This window comes from Homarus americanus, unplaced genomic scaffold (genome assembly GCF_018991925.1).
Source record: "Homarus americanus isolate GMGI-L3 unplaced genomic scaffold, GMGI_Hamer_2.0 scaffold26351, whole genome shotgun sequence".
Taxonomy (NCBI): Eukaryota; Metazoa; Arthropoda; class Malacostraca; order Decapoda; family Nephropidae; genus Homarus; species Homarus americanus.
Window position 1 is genome coordinate 2695405 of NW_024724368.1, and position 12595 is coordinate 2707999.

The 12595-nt window shown below is 47.5% G+C and overlaps 1 protein-coding gene across 5 annotated transcripts in view; it reads right to left on the reverse strand.

Moving 5' to 3' along the window:
• Positions 1 to 12595, reverse strand: part of LOC121864147 (cytoplasmic protein NCK1-like) — an 85271-nt gene that overhangs the window by 26234 nt on the left and 46442 nt on the right. Inside the window, exon 1 of one of the 5 annotated variants that reach the window (XM_042363106.1) lies at positions 7709 to 7799. The exons of the other annotated variants lie outside the window; for them this stretch is intronic. The gene's annotated coding sequence lies outside the window, so the exon portion shown is untranslated. Of the gene's footprint in view, positions 1 to 7708; positions 7800 to 12595 lie in introns of those variants that run through there. 5 annotated transcript variants of the gene reach the window in all.

Sequence of the window (12595 nt, forward strand, 5' to 3'; positions counted from 1 at the left end):
ACACACACACACACACACACACACACACACACACACACACACACACAGTACATATATCTCTCTCCCTCACACTAACTTTTCTCTCTCTCTCTCTCTCTCTCTCTCTCTCTCTCTCTCTCTCTCTCTCCTCTCTCTCTCCTCTCTCTCCTCTCTCTCTCTCTCTCTCAACAAAATCCCATAATACAAGTGAAGGTCCAGAAGTCTTCCATTACCTTTCCCTTCTAAGTCAGCTCCCCTTCCTCCAGCTCGACCCTAACCCCCCTGAGAGCGGCGCCTTGACCACCTAATCCCCGAGGGGCCACAGGACCCCAGAGGGACAAAGACCGAGTCATCCACTAGAGTCAGGGGGGCAAACACCACTACCCATGATACCTGCCTGATCCCACCACACACCTAACAAGATGATGACATCCATCTCCACCGTCCCTGGATGAGACGGAGGGGTGGGGAGGAGAGGAAGAAGGAAGGGGGGTGAAGGGAGAGGATGAAAGTTAAAAGCAGGGAGGAGGAGAGGTGAAGGTAGGGAAGAGGGAAGGAAAATGAGGAAGAGAGGTGGGTAGAGTAATGGAGACACGTAAAAGGTGGTAACAAAAAAGGGAGAATATGTAATGAAGAAGAATAAAGTCAGAGGAAGAGAATAAAGAAGAGACGGAAATATAGAGTAAAAAAGTATGAAAACAAAAGAGGGAAATCTGTGCTGGGTTCCCATTCTCATACCCACAATGCCTCCCCCAAATAACCTCCTTAAAGACGTTTCTATTTTTCTCCACAACAAAAAGCGACACTGACCTTACCTGCATCAACCCACCAACAGGAAATGGTCTGCCGTCGCTCGTGTAGCTGCCGAGGCTCTCTAGTCGCTAATAGGGAAATAAAAACGTTGGCAATAGGGAAGAGATTACGTAGCCAAATAGGGAGGAGAGTTGCGGATCAATATGGGAAGGAATACTTGGTGCCAATAACGTGAGAGGAGTTTGGACCTATTGGCAACAGAGGAGTTTGGACCTATTGGCAACAAGAGGCTTTGGGCCAACAGGTTACGATGACTTATCTTACAGACAGACAGACAGACCAATCACAGGAACTAATAACGCAAAGGAGTTGTCTGTATGGCTGAGAGAAAAAGGTTAAACTACGACACAACGAGGACAAATTCAGATATGTTAAGGGGAGGAGCCATCCTTAGTTCTCACGTCACCAGGTATTACGTCTCAGGTATTACGTCTTAGGTATTACGTCGCAGGTATTACAACTCATTAATAAAGCCAATCATGAGGTAAATGACAATAGTTAACCCTTGTGTCCCCGGAGGATGAAGGGAAACTTGTGTGTGTGGCCTCCATTACCACCACCGACGCAGGATGCCAGATCACCACACCGGAAGTTTCCACCATCTTCTGGCTGGAGTCCTTCCGCCAGCTGAGTCCTCCCAAAGGTTCCTATACTATTCATCTTCCAGGATTTATCACAACTTTTATCTCTATCTCGCGGGATTCGGTCGAGGATCTTCTTGGGTCGAGGATGATCCCCTTGTACTTAGGTCGAGCCATAAGCCACAAGTCCCCTCACCCTCCTGGGACTCCGAACAGACAGACAGACAGACAGACAGACAGACAGACAGACAGACAGACACACACTCAGGCGGGTTATTTCCGTAATACCTCAACACCTCAACACGATAACGCCTACCTGGAGCGGCTGGCCCAGGACAACCAGATGCTTATATGTTTACGTCGCCTTTGAGGAGAAATTCTGGCAGCCTCCATCTTATTACTGTGTATGATTGGTTGAGGTTAGGTTAGGTTGGATTGGGTTAGGTTTGGTTAAGTTGGGTTGGATTAGGTTAGGTTAGGTTACATCTTTGTGTTGCTGCAGTGTGATCCATGAAATCACAGTGTTTAATTAAAGGGTTCAAACTTCATCCGCCGAGGGTTAAACCATATGAAACATCATTCACAGTGTCCAGGTAAACGCCAAGTTCTGTTATTAGTGTCAGGTAAACGCCAGGTTCTGTCATTAGTGTCAGGTAAACGCCAGGTTCTGTCATTAATTATCCCAGGTAAACGCCAGGTTCTGTCATTAGTGTCCAGGTAAACGCCAGGTTCTGTCATTAGTGTCAGGTAAACGCCAGGTTCTGTCATTAGTGTCCAGGTAAACGCCAGGTTCTGTCATTAGTGTCCAGGTAAACGCCAAGTTCTGTCATTAGTGTCCAGGTAAACGCCAGGTTCTGTCATTAGTGTCCAGGTAAACGCCAGGTTCTGTCATTAGTGTCCAGGTGCTGTCTCGCTGTGTGGTACTGTCCGCTGAGTGGCACTGTCCGTTGTCTAGTTCCCCTGACAGTATTGCCGCTTTAAGAAATTCAAACTGCCGAGATTCACCCGATTTTTCTCCCCATCAGTATAGCCAGATTTTGCGTATCGCCCGATTTTTTGTTTACATATTTTTGCCTGTATAACCCGACTGTTAGGTTAGGTGTAGTTTGATCAGATAAAGTTAGTTACTGTAGTTAGGTGAGGTGCGATGAGGTTAGAATAGGTTAGGTTAGTTTAGGTTAAGTTAGGTTAGGTGTAGGTTAGGTTAAATTAGGTTAGGTGTAGGTTAGGTTTAGGTATAGGTTAGGTTAGGTGTAGGTATAGGTTAGGTATAGGTTAGGTTAGGTTGGTTGTTGGTTAGGTTAGGTGTTGGTTGGGTTAGGTGTAGGTTAGGTTAGGTGTAGGTTAGGTTAGGGAGAAAACACCCGTGTCCTCGACTCTATTATATACCTGGCAACAAGGCTGACAACACCTCCACCTCAGGAGTACAGGTACTTATGGAAGGTAGGTGAGGGAAGGTGAGGGTAGGTGAGGGAAGGTGAGGGAAGGTGAGGGTAGGTGAGGGTAGGGATATGTTGCCAGGTTCCCATCAGTATCGATTTGCACACCGCGTTTGTGTTGCGTGGCGATTTTTACAAGCCAATAAAAGCATCTCGTTTCCCCCACCTGTAAATACCTGCATAAATTTGACGACGGTATACCTGTAATAATATTTATATACGGGACAGAAATACAAAGATGAAATAGTGTGTTGATGGGAGATATACTGAAGTGTATGGTCTTTGAATGGGTGGATGGGGAAGTGGGGAGGAGAAGAGGGAGGAAGGTGCGTTGGGGAATGTAGAAGAATGGGAGATGTGTTAGGGAGTAAGGGGGGAATGGGAAAGTGTGTTGGGAAGTGGGGGGTGTCGGAGAGTGGGGAAGGTGTGTTGGGGAGTGGGGAGGTGTGTGGGAGGTGTTGGAGTGGGGAAAGGTGTGTTGGGGGGTGGGGAGTGTAGTGGGGGAGTGGGGAAGGTGTGTTGGGGAGTGGGGGGTGTTGGGGGAGTGGGGAAGGTGTGTTGGGGAGGAGAGAGAGCAGCTTGGTAAACAAATTTGAGGTCATGAATAACAGGTGTGGAAATATCAGGTGTGGGGAGGTTAAGTCATCGTTGTGGGGTGTAAGGCACGTGTGGGAGATACGCTCACTCATTTCCGGTTGTGGGTAAGTGTGGGGAGTGTTGTGGGCATATTTGTACACCTGTAAGAGTGCATGGATAAATGTGGGGAGATAAGGGCAGAAGTGTGGGAGATAAGGACTAAGTGTGGGGAGATAAGGACTAAGTGTGGGAGATAAGGACTAAGTGTGGGAGATAAGGACTAAGTGTGGGGATATACGGACACTTATGGAGGAGATATAAATACTTGTGGAAGGGTGTGGGGGAGGTGTGAGGAGGGTGTGGGGGAGGGTGGGGGAGGGACGTGGACTCAATATATTGATCGTGGTGTGGAGGAGCCGCCCACGGTCCACCATAACACACACACACACACACACACACACGCTACCTTCCTTTCTTACATCACCTACCTACCTACCTACCTACCTACCTACCTTCCTCCAGAAGTGCTTACCCACCCATATTTGTGTACAACATACCCACCCACCCACCCACAGTCCCACACCCATCTACCCTTATTAAATACCTGCACCCTCTCCCCACCCACCCACCCACCCCACCTACCTATCTCCTCTTATCACTTACCATCGCCCTCTCCTCACCTACACCACCTTCCCACCCTCACCCCCACCTACCTATCTTCCCTTACCCTTGCCACCCACCACACACCCCACCCTACCTATCTTCCCTCTACACACTTTCGCCCCACCCACCCACCCACCCACCCAACCTTATCGCATATCACCAGCTCCTCCTACACCCACAACACCACATCGTCCCCCTTTAATAAAACCCATTAATAATAATTCTGTCCAGGTGTGTTTGAATTAATGAGAATCAGAAGGTGAATCAGATGCAAAGTCAAAGATCTAATGATGATATTTAGTTTATATCACAAGGTAGACACACATACACACACAAACAAACAAAACACACAAACACACACACAACACACACAGACACACAAATCTTTTTCTCTCTCTCCCTCCAAAAGAAAATATAATCCTCAGATTGCAGTAACCAGCCCGTCATACACCACCACTTTGAACTGTGCAGCTTCACCCACCTGCCCCAACCCCACAGACGGACCCACAGACGCACGGACTAACACACGGCCGCCAAAGTGATCTATCATGTAAAGCTTCGACGCGAACGACTTGGTGTATAAATCGATAATAAAACCTTTAAGGGGCCACTTTAGGAGGTTCACATAGTTGGCACGATACTCTGTGTGGGCGTGGGCGTGTGTGTGTGGGTGTACGTGAATGTAGGCATGTGTGAGCGTAGGCGTACGTGTGTGTGTGTGTGGGTGTGTGTGGGTGTGCGTGTATGTGCAAATGACGTCTCGTTTGCATCTATGGGTTTAAAATACAGTGTTAGAATAATTATAAACCCCTTAACTTAATCTTCAATAATTACTACTAAATACAGGTGTGTTGGGATGATGTTACCTATGTACCTTCCTAACACACCTTGATATTTGTACACCATTAAAACACACACACACACACACAACAAAACCTTCCTCTATAACCACAACAAAACCTTCCTCTATAACCACACAAAACCTTCCCTCTATAACCACAACAAATAAACAAAATAATACATGAAAGAACTAAATTAACATATAAAGGGAAAACGTTTGTTGTTTACCTGGGTGAGGAAAGACACGTTTTTGTCAACCTGGAGGAAAAACGTTTATTTGTTTACCTGGGTGAGGAAAGAACGTTTTTGTCTACCTGGAGGAAAAACGTTTATTTGTTTACCTGGGTGAGGAAAGATGTTTTGTCTACCTGGAGGAAAAACGTTTATTTGTTTACCTGGGTGAGGAAAGACACGTTTTTGTCTACCTGGAGGAAAAACGTTTATTTGTTTACCTAGGCGAGGAAAAAAAAAACATTTATTTGTCTACCTGGGCGAGGAAAAAAGTACATTTATCTATCTGCATAAAAACAGGAAAAACATTATATCATTAATTTCAAAACGTTGACTTATTTACCTAGATAATAATACTTTGTTTAGTTGTACAGAAAGAGTTTATTGCCCCCGGAAAATATGACCCTGGACAAACGAGGGAAGAAGAAATAGTAGGTGGATGAGGAAGGGAGGGTGGGAAGGGAAGGTTAAAACTAAGTCTAAGATGATTAAAGGAGGAAGAGAAGTGGGCAATCAGGAGGAGGGTTAAGGAAGATGGTGGAGAGAAGGAGGAGAAGAATAGGAAGGGAAGAAATAAGAATAAGGGGAAGATAGAGGAAGGGAGAAAGGAGAATAGAAGGGGAAGAATGATGAATAGGAGGGGAAGAGAGAAGAATAGGAAGGGAAGAAATAAGAATAAGGGAAGATAGGAAGGGAGAAAGAAGAATAGAAGGAAAGATGAATGGAAGTAGGAGGGAAGAAGAATGGAAGGGTGGAAGGAGGAGAGGGAATAGAGGGAGAAAGATGAATAGGAGGAAGAAGAAAAGGAAGAATAATAAGGAAAGAAGAGGGTGAAAGAATAGAAGGGAAGAAAGGAATAGGAAGGAAGAAAGAAAATAAAGAACTATCTGTCTGGGTTTTTAAAATTTAGTAGCGTAAAAAAAATAAGCAGCTGATCTGAGTGATACTATACTGTACTGCCTGGAGCCTTGACACACACACACACACACACACACACACACACACACACACACACACACACACACACACACACACGCACACACACACACACACACACACACACACACACACACACACACACACTCTCTCCCTCAAAATCGGCCTTACATATAAACATAATATACAATATCTCTATCTACCTACCTGTCTGTATCTATAATTACCTGTCTTCCTGTTTACCTGTTGACATCTTATGCCAAAATTAACCCCGTCATCCGCATTCCACGCCAGATTATCGCCTCCCCATCCACCACATTCTTCCCTTACACCTGCCACCACATCCCTGATACCAGACACTATACCGAGTCCCATAATCCCATCCCAGGTACACACTCCCCCCTTCTGTGCACAATTCTTAGCTCATAATACACTATACTTTATATGGTAATACAATCACTGTGGCAATATTTAACATGGTAATACAATCACTATGGCACTATTTAACATGGCAGCACAATCACTATCACAATACGTTAACATACCATCACAATCCTCAACCAACATCACAATAAGGTCATCATGGCAACACAATCACTTTACACAATATTCAACATGACAACACAATAACTATCATAATACTTTGACATGACAACACAATATCACAATACTCAACATGACAACACAATCACTATCACAATCCTCAACCCGAGACACCATCCCCAGTCAACACAATACAATCCTGGCCTAACATCACAATAACTCAGCTGGTGTAAGTAACATTATGACCACACCAGCATCATTACACAAACATTTCCTCCATATTATCACCGTGTACCCTCTCTCACTCCTTCCTTCCTTCCCTCCCTCCCTCACTCCTTCCTTCCCTCCTTTTCCTTCCTCACTCCTTCCCTCCCTTTCTCCCCCTTTTCCTTCCTCATTTTCTCCCCTCAATTCTTCCCTCCTTTCCCCACTCCTCCTTCCTTCCTTCCCTCCCTCCCTCACTCCTTCCTTCCCTCCTTTTCCTTCCTCACTCCTTCCCTCCCTTTCTCCCCCTTTTCCTTCCTCACTCCTTCCCTCCTTCTTCCTTTTGTTCTTGTTGTGGTTCTTCCTCGTCCGCCACCAACTTCACCTGGGCATCATCACATCCGGGACCGCTGCCCGCCGCTCCCTACAACAAACTCCCTCTCCCTCCCTCCCTCTCTACCGCCTCTCCCTCTGCGTCAACTTCATCCTTCCCCACCTTCCACTCCCCACGTCAAAATCATGGACCGCCATCCCCATCCTCCGTCAATATCAGCCACCCTAAAGCTCCTAAACCTCTCCAGTCCATCACAACCCCACAACATCACCGCCACAACCCCACAGCATCACCAATACAAAGTCACTGGACCCCCCTCCCCCCCCACCAGTTCCATCTCCAGACGGGACCCCCCGCTGGGCTCGACACATACGCCGCCACGCCCCCCTGGAAATTCCGGTGTCACATGGAAGGCAGCGGCATCGGCGGCGGCGTGATGAGCGACTGCCTTACTCCGGAGACTCGACGGGCATTGTGTAGCGCTGCCTGTCCACTGCACCAGGAGCGAGGTACTGATCACCAGGACGCAGGTATTAAGCACCAGTAATAAGAGCTGGGAGGTTGTTTACACTAGGATTTTGGGTGCGACGGACACAGGGCGGTGTGTGTGTGTGTTCCCCTCCACTACACGGCCCGACTTAACACTGAGACTGAGACCATACCACACCGCCGCCCAGCACCCCACCTCTCTCTCTAGCCCCCAACCCCACCCACCTCCCTATCCCCCCACCACACCCACCGCGCACTCTCACAACTAAACTCAACCCTTACAGCACACTCTCTCAATTATTTATCTCATTTTCTACAGCAATAACTCTTATATCTTCTCAAAATGGTCTCTTATGTCTCTCACTTCTAGTTCAATGACCTTTTCTATATACACCCCTCACCACATTTCTCTCTCTCTCTGTCTCTCTCTCTGTCTCTCTCATACCCTCTGTCTCTCTCTCCCTCTGTCTCTTCTCTCTGTCATACCCTTCCTCAACCCCTGTCTTCTTGTCTCTATACTCCTCTCACCTATCCTCTCTCTCTCTTGTCTCTTCTCTATACCCTCTCAACACCCACCCTTCTGTCTCTCTATACCTCTCACCTTCCCTCTTCTGACACACTTCCACTCATTAACTCCTGTTCACTTTCACACACACACTCTTACATCCTCACCACACTTCATCTCTCTCTCTCACACGCACACACCACACCCCCCTGTTCAGTCTCACACACACACACGCACGCACACGCACCCCCTGTTCAGTCTCACACACACACACGCGCACGCACACGCACCTGGTCTCACTCTCCCAAATTCCCATCAACCAATAACCTCGACATCTCCCAAGAACAGGAGAACGTCTTAGTGAGAGGGAGAGAGAGTTGATGTGCGTGCGAGTGAGAGAATGTTTGTGCGAGTGAGTGACTGTGCGTGCGAGTGAGGGAATGTGCCTTGTAGTGAGAGAATGTAAGTGCGAGTGAGGGAATGTTTGTGCGAGTGACTGACTGTGCATGCAAGTGAGTGACTGTATGTGCGAGTGAGTGAATGTGCGTGCGAGTGAGTAACTGTGCGTGCGAATGAGAGAATGTACGTGCGAGTGACTGTGCGTGCGAGTGAGTGAGGGAATGTGCGTGTAGTGAGAGAATGTACGTGCGAGTGAGGGAATGTTTGTGCGAGTGACTGACTGTGCGTGCGAGTGAGTGAGTGACTGTATGTGCGAGTGAGTGAATGTACGTCAAAGTGAGTGAACCTGTGTGCAAATGTGTGTTAAAACTGCAGTAATAGTTGCGGTGGCCTAGCTTGCTCGCATGCCACACGCAATCACGCACGCACGCAGATACACACACACACACACACACATACATACGACCTTAATTATCGCCTTCTCTAGAGCTACATAGGTGTAAGTCTGTCTGTCAGTCTGTCTGTAAGTCTGTCTGTCTGTAAGTCTGTCTGTCTGTCTGTCTGTCAGTCTAATTCATAGCCTCCTCCCCCCTCCCCTCCAAGCCAGTCCCCATGCTATAAACAATCAAGTATTAACCCCATATTTCCTGACCACTCCTCTACCCCTCCCCTCCTCTCCCCTACCCCTCCCCTCCTCCCCCGGCTATTAGCAGGCACAGGTTGGTGGTAATTGCCCCTCGTCCGTCCAAGCTAACGACCTTAACTCTTGCCCATTATTCCTTCCTTCCTTCCCCCTTCCTGTTGTTGACTTCCTTCTTCCTGATGTTGACTTCCTTCTTCCTGTTGTTGACTTCCTCCTTCCTGTTGTTCACTTCCTTCTTCATGTTTTTTACTTCCTTCTTCCTGCTGTTCACTTCCCTCTTCCTGTTGTTCACCGTTTTCTATAACCACGTACACACAAACAACATATTCACGTACACAAACAACATATTCACGTACACAAACATCATATTCACGTACACACAAACAACAGGTGAAGGACAACACAAACACTACCAGTTGGTGGTGCTGTACTGGACGGCAGGTGAGTGTTGGCAGCGGACTCCCTCACTCCCCCCCCCCCTCCCCCTCCCAGCCAGCCAGCCAATTTCCCTCACCTCCCTCATCCCTATGACAACTCCCCTCTCTACCTGCCTGCTTGCTTCCCTTACTTCCTCTCCTCGGGATAACTTCCTTACCCCCCCCTTTCCTTACCCTCCCCTCCCGAACTCTCTCTCCATGACAACTATCCTCCCCTACCACCTCTTTCCGTGACATCTTACTCCCCTTCTCTCCCCAAGACAAATCTCCTCACCAGAAGAAACAATTCCCCCTTCCCTTCCCTCCCTTGCCCGTTTCCCTCACCTCTCATTTCCCCCATGTCAACTTCCCCTTTCCTACCTGCTTCCCTCACCTCACCTCCCCTTCACCTACCTGTTTCCCTCACCTCGCCTCAGTCAATCCAATATTCAGGTAAACAATTTCCCCCTTTTTGCTTCCTCGACCACTGGCGTTAGTTGACAGCCACGTCTACAGACCTGACATATGTAGCCTTGTGTGGTGGCGGCACATGAGGCATATCTATATAACTGACTTAAGTAATCTTGCGTGTTGGTCGTATATGGCAGCCACAAATATATACCTGACTAACGTAATCTTGAGTGAAACAACCTAACGCTAACCTAACCCAACATAACCTAACGCTAACCTAACCCAACATAACATAACCTAACGCTAACCTAACCCCAAGGCACTATTGGAGGTGTTTCATCATAAGGTAGGAGGCTTAAAGTTCAGGTGATTCCCTTGGGGGTGAGATGCTATGGTGGTGGAGGAGGGGGTGAGGGGGTGAGAGCAGAGGGTCGGCATTAGCCCCCCTCTCTCCCCCCTCTCCCTTCTCCTCTCTCTCTCTCAGGCTACCACAACAATGGCGTGTGTTCCTAAGTGACGTCACCAGCCGCGAGTTGTTTATACACACTGTCCGACTCAAGATTAAACCACTTGAGTACGATGACAACCTCTGAGTACGATGCCAACCTCTTGAGTACGATGCCAACCTCTTGAGTACGGTGTCAACATCTTGAGTACGATGCCGCCGACCTCTTGAGTACGATGACATCCTCTTGAGTACGGTGTCAACATCTTGAGTACGATGACAACCTCTTGAGTACGATGCCAACCTCTTGAGTACGATGACAACCCCTGAGTACGATGCCAACTCTGAGTACGATGACAACTTCTGAGTACGATGCCAACTCTGAAAACGATGACAACCTCTGAGTACGATGCCAACCTCTTGAGTACGATGACAACCTTCTGAGTACGATGCCAACCCTGGAGTACGATGCCAACCGAGTACGATGCCAACCTCTGAGTACGATGACAACCTCTGAGTACGATGACAACCCCTGAGTACGATGACAACCTCTGAGTACGATGCCAACCTCTGAGTACGATGACAACTCTGAGTACGATGTCAACCTCTTGGAGTACGATGTCAACTCCTTGAAAGTACGATGACAACCTCTGAGTACGATGCCAACCTCTTGAGTACGATGCCAACCTCTTGAGTACGGTGTCAACATCTTGAGTACGATGCCGCCGACCTCTTGAGTACGATGACATCCTCTTGAGTACGGTGTCAACATCTTGAGTACGATGACAACCTCTTGAGTACGATGCCAACCTCTTGAGTACGATGACAACTTCTTAAGTACGATGACAACTTCTTAGGTACGATGCCGCCCTCTTGAGTACGATGCCGCCCTCTTGAGTACGATGCCGTCATCCTCTTGAGTACGATGCCAACCACTTGAGTACGATGCCAACCTCTTGAGTACGGTGCAATGATTTAACCCAGTAAAACATTTGGTTCACCTGAAGATTAGACACCTTTACGTATTTCACTTAATTAGTAAACTCCCTAAGGATACCTGGGGAGGAGGTTAGGTTAGGCTAGGCTAGGTTAGGCTAGGCTAGGTTAGGTTGGGCCAGGTTAGGTTGGGCTAGGTTAGGTTAGGTTGGGTTAGCGTCAAAGTGTTTAAACATCAAATAAAATATCCTAGGGTGTCTAATCTTCAGGTAAAATTATTTGCAAAACTGATTTCTCTAGCCACATTAAACTAGCTGGGTTTATCACGGTCGACGCTTAACATATTAACATCATTTACAAATTTACAAGAAACGTTTACTTCTCGTTACGTCAGGCATTTACATTCTTCGCATGTTGGAAGTGATTCAATTCCCTTACACTATATGGTAAGTTGTATAAACACGCTAATGGGTTTGTTGTGTTTACAATTTGTATTTGTTCCGTCTATTGTTTATTTGTTTATGTTATTGTTTAGTTGTTTATTTTATCTTTATTATTATTACGTTTTTCTCTTCTCCTGTTCTTTCCTTTTCTATCCATGATCTACTGTATATCGCCTACATCCCATCCTCGCCCACTATCTATCCCAGCTCCACGATCCATTCCCGCCCACGACCCATCCCCGCCCACGACCCATCCCCGCCCACGTCCATCATCCACGCCCACGACCCATCCACTACCCATCCACGCCGACCCATCCAGCTCCACGATCCATTCCCGCCCACGACCCATCCCCGCCCACGACCCATCCCCGCCCACGTTCTATCCCCGCTCAAAATGTACCCCTGTGACATACAACACCACCCACTCCCTAACTAACTAGACGCTCTCGTGTGTGTGTGTGTGTGTGTGTGTGCGTGTGTGTGTGTGTTGACAGTGGCTTGGCATCGTGGGTTCGTCAATATCCTCCTCCTCCTCCTCTCGGCAGTGGTATCTTTCAAGGGGGAGAATTCAATGTTGACACGATATTGCTTTCCTCGGGAGGTTCAAAGACACACACACTCACAGTAAACCTCTGTAAATATATGCAACTGCGAACGCATATTACACACACACACGAGAGAGAGAGAGAGAGAGAGAGAGAGAGAGAGAGACTGACCCTAACCTAACCTCATAAATCCCCGTGGTTAAAATACCAGCCTCTAGCACTCT